Consider the following 6,669-nt stretch of genomic DNA (forward strand, 5'->3'; position numbering starts at 1 on the left):
GAGTCTTGGCCGTGGCCCAAAGCACTCTGTCTTCCAGTATTACCACCGGATACATACATGCCACAGACACATAACTGGGTGAACCTTTTCAGATTGTGACTCAGCTTTGCTAGAGTCCCTAATTAGAGGTGTCCAGGGTTCTTAAGCACACTCTTTTTGCTTTGGATCACAACTTTATTTTTTTCTTTTCTCTCTTTTTTTCTTTTTTTCTCTTTTTTCTTTTTTTTTCGTTTTTCTCTCTCTTTTTTTTTCGTTTTTCTCTTTCCCTTTTTTTTGTATTCACTGCTTTTTCTTGCTTCAAGAATCATTTTTATGATTTTTCAGATCCTCGGTAACATGTCTCCTTTTTCATTATTCTTTCAAGAGCTAACATTCATGAACAATAAATTCAAAAGATTTATGCACTGTTCAAGCATACATTCGAAACCAAAATATTGCCACCACATCAATATAATTAATCTGTTATAAAATTTAAAATTCATGCAATTCTTCTCTTTTTCAATTAAGAACATTTCATTCAAGAAAGGTGATAGATTCATAGGACATTCATAACTTTAAGGCATAGACACTAAGACACTAATGATCAAAAGACATAAACATAGGTAAACATAAGCATGATTTTTCGAAAAACAGAAAAATAAAGAACAAGGAAATTAAAGAACGGGTCCACCTTGGTGATGGCGGCTTGTTCTTCCTCTTGAAGATCTTATGGAGTGCTTAAGCTCCTCAATGTCTCTTCCTTGCCTTTGTTGCTCCTCTCTCATGATTCTTTGATCTTCTCTAATTTCATGGAGGAGGATGGAATGTTCTTGGTGCTCCACCCTTAGTTGTCCCATGTTGGAACTCAATTCTCCTAGGGAGGTATTGATTTGCTCCCAATAGTTTTGTGGAGGAAAAGTGCATCCCTTGAGGTGAATCTCTCCATCTCCCATGACTCGGAGGTGGAAGCTTTTGCCTTCCCTTTCCTCTTTCTAGAGGTTTCTCCGGCCTTGGATGCCATAAATGGTTATGGAAAAATAAAAAGCAATGCTTTTACCACACCAAACTTAAAAGGTTTGCTCGTCCTCGAGCAAAAGAAGAAAGAAGAGAGTAGAAGAAGAAAAAATGAAGGAGATGGAGGAGGCTTTGTGGTTCGGCTAAGGCGAAGAAGTAGTGTTTAGGTTGTGTGAAAATGAAGGAGTGAAGATGGGTTTATATAGGAGTGGAGAGAGGGTGTAATGTTCGGCTATGTGAGGGTGGGTTTGGGAGGGAAAGTGGTTTGAATTTGAATTGTGAGGTAGGTGGGGTTTTATGAAGGATGGATGTGAGTGGTGAAGAGAAAGATGGGATTTGATAGGTGAGGGGTATTTGGGGAAGAGGTGTTGAAGTGATTGATGAATGGGTGAAGAGGAAAAGAGAGGGTGGTGGGGATCCTGTGGGGTCCACAGATCCTGAGGTGTCAAGGAAAATTCATCCCTGCACCAACTGGCGAGCAAAAATGCTCTTTATGCCAATTCCGGTGTTAAACGTCGGGCTGGTGCCCATTTCTGGCATTTAACGCCAACTTCTTGCCCTTTCCTGGCGTTTAACGCCAGTCTGGTGCCCCTTTCTGGCGTTAAACGCCCAGAATGGTGCCAGACTGGGCGTTAAACGCCCATTTGCTGCCCTTACTGGCGTTTAAACGCCAGCAAGGTCTTCCTCCAGGGTGTGCTGTTTTTCTTTCTATTTTTCATTCTGTTTTTGCTTTTTCAATTGATTTTGTGACTTCCCATGATCATCAACCTACAGAAAACATAAAATAACAAAGGAAAAATATATAAATATAATATTGGGTTGTCTCCCAACAAGCGCTTCTTTAATGTCAGTAGCTTGACAGTGGGCTCTCATGGAGCCTCACATATGCTCAGAGCAATGTTGGAACCTCCCAACACCAAACTTAGAGTTTGAATGTGGGGGTTCAACACCAAACTTAGAAGTTGGTTGTGGCCTCCCAACACCAAACTTAGAGTTTGACTGTGGGGGCTCTGTTTGGCTCTGTTTTGAGGGAAGCTCTTCATGCTTCCTCTCCATGGTTACAGAGGGATACCCTTGAGCCTTAAACACAAGGGATTCTTCATTCACTTGAATGATCAATTCTCCTCTGTCAACATCAATCACAGCCTTTGCTGTGGCTAGGAAGGGTCTACCAAGGATGATGGATTCATCCATGCACTTCCCAGTCTCTAGGACTATGAAATCAGCAGGGATGTAATGGTCTTCAATTTTTACTAGAACATCCTCTACAAGTCCATAAGCGTGTTTTCTTGAATTGTCTGCCATCTCTAGTGAGATTCTTGCAGCTTGCACCTCAAAGATCCCTAGCTTCTCCATTACAGAGAGAGGCATGAGGTTTATGCTTGACCCTAGGTCACACAGAGCCTTCTTAAAGGTCATGGTGCCTATGGTACAAGGTATTGAGAACTTCCCAGGATCTTGTCTCTTTTGAGGTAGTTTCTGCCTAGACAAGTCATCCAATTCTTTGGTGAGCAAAGGGGGTTCATCCTCCCAAGTCTCATTACCAAATAACTTGTCATTTAGCTTCATGATTGCTCCAAGGTATTTAGCAACTTGCTCTTCGGTGACATACTCATCCTCTTCAGAGGAAGAATACTCATCAGAGCTCATGAATGGCAGAAGTAAGTCCAATGGAATCTCTATGGTCTCATTATGAGCCTCAGATTCCCATGGTTCCTCATTAGGGAACTCATTGGAGGCCAGTGGACGTCCATTGAGGTCTTCCTCAGTGGAGTTCACTGCCTCTCCCTCCTCTCCAAATTCGGCCATGTTGATGGCCTTGCACTCTCCTTTTGGATTTTCTTCTGTATTGTTTGGAAGAGTACTAGGAGGGAGTTCAGTAATTTTCTTGCTCAGCTAACCCACTTGTGCCTCCAAATTTCTAATGGAGGACCTTGTTTCATTCATGAAACTTTGAGTGGTTTTGATTAGATCAGAGACCATGGTTGCTAAGTCATAGTGGCTCTACGTAGAATTCTCTGTCTGTTGCTGAGAAGATGATGGAAAAGGCTTGCCATTGCTAAACCTGTTTCTTCCACCATTATTGTTGTTGAAACCTTGTTGAGGTCTCTGTTGATCCTTCCATGAGAGATTTGGATGATTTCTCCATGAAGGATTATAGGTGTTTCCATAGGGTTCTCCCATGTAATTCACCTCTTCCATTGAAGGGTTCTCAGGATCATAAGCTTCTTCTTCAGATGAAGCGTTCTTAGTACTGCCTGGTGCAGCTTGCATTCCAGACAGACTTTGAGAAATCATATTGACTTGCTGAGTCAATATTTTGTTCTGAGCCAATATGGCATTCAGAGTATCAATCTCAAGAACTCCTTTCTTCTGATTCGTCCCATTGTTCACAGGATTCCTTTTAGAAGTGTACATGAATTGGTTATTCGCAACCATTTCAATCAGTTCTTGAGCTTCTGTAGGCGTCTTCTTCAGATGAAGAGAGCCTCCAGCAGAACTATCCAATGACATCTTGGACAGTTCAGACAGACCATCATAGAAGATACCTATGATGCTCCATTCAGAAAGCATGTCAGAAGGACATTTTCTGATCAATTGTTTGTATCTTTCCCAAGCTTCATAGAGGGATTCTCCTTCCTTCTGTCTGAAGGTTTGGACTTCCACTCTAAGCTTACTCAATTTTTGAGGTGGAAAGAACTTTGCCAAGAAGGCATTGACTAGCTTTTCCCAAGAGTTCAGGCTTTCTTTAGGTTGTGAGTCCAACCATGTCCTAGCTCTGCCTCTTACAGCAAAAGGGAATAGCATAAGTTTGTAGACCTCAGGGTCAACCCCATTAGTCTTGACAGTGTCACAGATTTGCAAGAACTCAGCTAAAAACTGATGAGGATCTTCCAATGGAAGTCCATGGAACTTGCAATTCTATTGCATTAGAGAAACCAATTGAGGCTTAAGCTCAAAGTTTTTTGCTCCAATGGCAGGGATAGAGATGCTTCTCCCATAGAAGTCGGGAGTAGGTGCAGTAAAGTCACCCAGCACCGTCCTTGCATTGTTGGCATTGTTGTTGTTTTCGGCTGCCATGGGTACTTCTTGTTTGAAGATTTCTGTTAGGTCCTCTGTAGAGAGTTGTGCCTTAGCTTCTCTTAGCTTTCGCTTCAAGGTCCTTTCAGGTTCAGGGTCAGCCTCAACAAGAATGCTTTTGTCTTCGCTCCTGCTCATATGAAAGAGAAGAAAACAAAAAAATATGAAATCCTCTATGTCACAGTATAGAGATTCCTTGAGGTGTCAGAGGAAAAGAAAAATGGAAGGAAGAGGTAGAAAATTCAAACTTATCAGGAAAGATGGAGTTCGAATTGTGCATTAAGGATGAGTGTTAGTCCATAAATGGAAGGATGTGAGAAGAGGGGAAGAAATTTTCGAAAATAAATTAAAAGGATTTTAAAAACATTTTGAAAAATACTAATTGATTTTTGAAAACTAAGAGTGGAAAAGAAATCAAGTGATTTTTGAAAAAGATTTTGAAATTAGAAATTAAAAAGATATGATTGAAAACTATTTTGAAAAAGATGTGATTTAAGAAGATATGATTGAAAAAGATATAATTTTAAAAAGACATGATTGAGAAGATATGATTTGAAAAACAATTTAAAAGGATTTGATTTTAAAAATTAATGACTTGCCTAACAAGAAAAGATATGATTCAAACATTAAACCTTTCTCAACAGAAAAGGCAACATACTTGAAATGTTGAATCAAATCATTAATTGATAGCAAGTATGGAAAGAAATTGATTTTGAAAAAGATTTGATTGAAAAGATTTGATTTGAAAAAGATTTGATTTTGAAAAATTTTGAAAACTTGAAAAAAAAATTTGAATTGAAAACAGAATCTTCCCTCTTGTGCCATCCTGGCGTTAAATGCCCAGAATGGTGCACATTCTGGCGTTTAACGCCCAAAGCACTACCCTTTTGGGCGTTAAACGCCCAGCCAGGCATCCTGGCTGGCGTTTAAATGCCAGTTTGCCTTCTTCACTGGCCGTTTTGAACGCCCAGCTTTTTCTGTGTAATTCCTCTGCTGCATGTTCTGAATCTTCAATTCTCTGTATTATTGACTTGAAACGACACAAATTAAAAATTTTTTTGGATTTTTAATAATGAGGAATAATCAAAATGCAACTGAAATCAAATAAACAATGCATGCAAGACACCAAACTTAAAAGTTTGTATACTATTGACACTAACAAGTTGAGAATGCATATGAGAAACAACAAAACACTCAAGACAAGAGAATTTAAAGATCAGAGCAAGTAAATCATCAAGAACAACTTGAAGATCACTGAAGACACATGAATGAATGCAAGAAGAACAGAAACATGCAATTGACACCAAACTTAAAATGAGACTCTAGACTCAACAAGAAACATAAAATATTTTTGGTTTTTATGATTTTGTAAATTTTTTTGGATTTTTCGAAAATTAAGTGGAAAAAGAAAATAAAGATATCAAAATTCTTAATGAGAATTCCAGGAATCATGCAATGTTAGTCTAAAGCTTCAGTCTAAAGGAATTAGACATGGCTAGCCAAGCTTCAGCAGGACATTGCATTCAAGAGCTAAATTGATGAAGATCAATCAGCTTTGGTGATGATAAGAACATCACCTTGAAACACTAGAATTCATTCTTAAGAACTCTGAAAAAAAATACCCAATCTAAGCAACAAGATGAACCGTCAGTTGTCCAAACTCAACAATCCCCGGCAACGGCACCAAAACCTTGGTGCACGAAATTATGATCATCAATGGCGCCATCAACATGGTACACACAATTGCAATTCCAACTCTTTATCACAACTTCGCACAACTAACCAGCAAGTGTACTGGGTCGTCCAAGTAATAAACCTTACGCGAGTAAGGGTCGATCCCATGGAGATTGTTGGTATGAAGCAAGCTATGGTCACCTTGTAAATCTTAGTCAGGCAAACTCAAATGGTTATAGATGATGTATGAATAAAACATAAAGATAAAGATAGAGATACTTATGTAATTCATTGGTGAGAATTTCAGATAAGCGTATGGAGATGCTTTGTCCCTTCTGTCTCTCTGCTTTCCTACTGTCTTCATCCAATCCTTCTTACTCCTTTCCATGGCAAGCTGTATGTAGGGTTTCACCGTTGTCAGTGACTACCTCCCATCCTCTCAGTGAAAATGTTCAACGCACCCTGTCACGGCACGACTATTCAGCTGTCGGTTCTCGATCATGTCAGAATATAATCCAGTGATTCTTTTGCGTCTGTCACTAACGCCCTACAATCGCGAGTTTGAAGCTCGTCACAGTCATTAAATCATTGAATCCTACTCAGAATACCACAGACAAGGTTTAGACCTTCCAGATTCTCTTGAATGCCACCATCAATTCTAGCTTATACCACGAACATTCCGATTAAGGGATCCAAGAGATAAACATTCAAGCCTTGTTTGCTTGTAGAACAGAAGTGGTTGTCAGGCACTCGTTCATAAGTGAGAATGATGATTAGTGTCACATAATCATCACATTCATCATGTTCTTGGGTGGAAATGAATATCTTAGAACAAGAACAAGCTGAATTGAATAGAAGAACAATAGTAATTGCATTAATACTCGAGGTACAGCAGAGCTCCACACCTTAATCTATGGTGTG

The 6,669-nt window shown here is 39.4% G+C and overlaps 1 non-coding gene across 1 annotated transcript; it reads left to right on the top strand.

Moving 5' to 3' along the window:
- The first annotated feature begins 3,561 nt into the window (after nucleotides 1-3,561).
- LOC112805111 (small nucleolar RNA R71) lies at nucleotides 3,562-3,669 on the top strand. The gene has a single exon (XR_003203720.1). It is a non-coding gene; the product is annotated as a small nucleolar RNA R71 (small nucleolar RNA).
- The last annotated feature ends 3,000 nt before the right edge of the window (nucleotides 3,670-6,669 follow it).

This window comes from Arachis hypogaea, chromosome 5, assembly GCF_003086295.3.
Source record: "Arachis hypogaea cultivar Tifrunner chromosome 5, arahy.Tifrunner.gnm2.J5K5, whole genome shotgun sequence".
In the NCBI taxonomy this organism is placed as follows: Eukaryota; Viridiplantae; Streptophyta; class Magnoliopsida; order Fabales; family Fabaceae; genus Arachis; species Arachis hypogaea.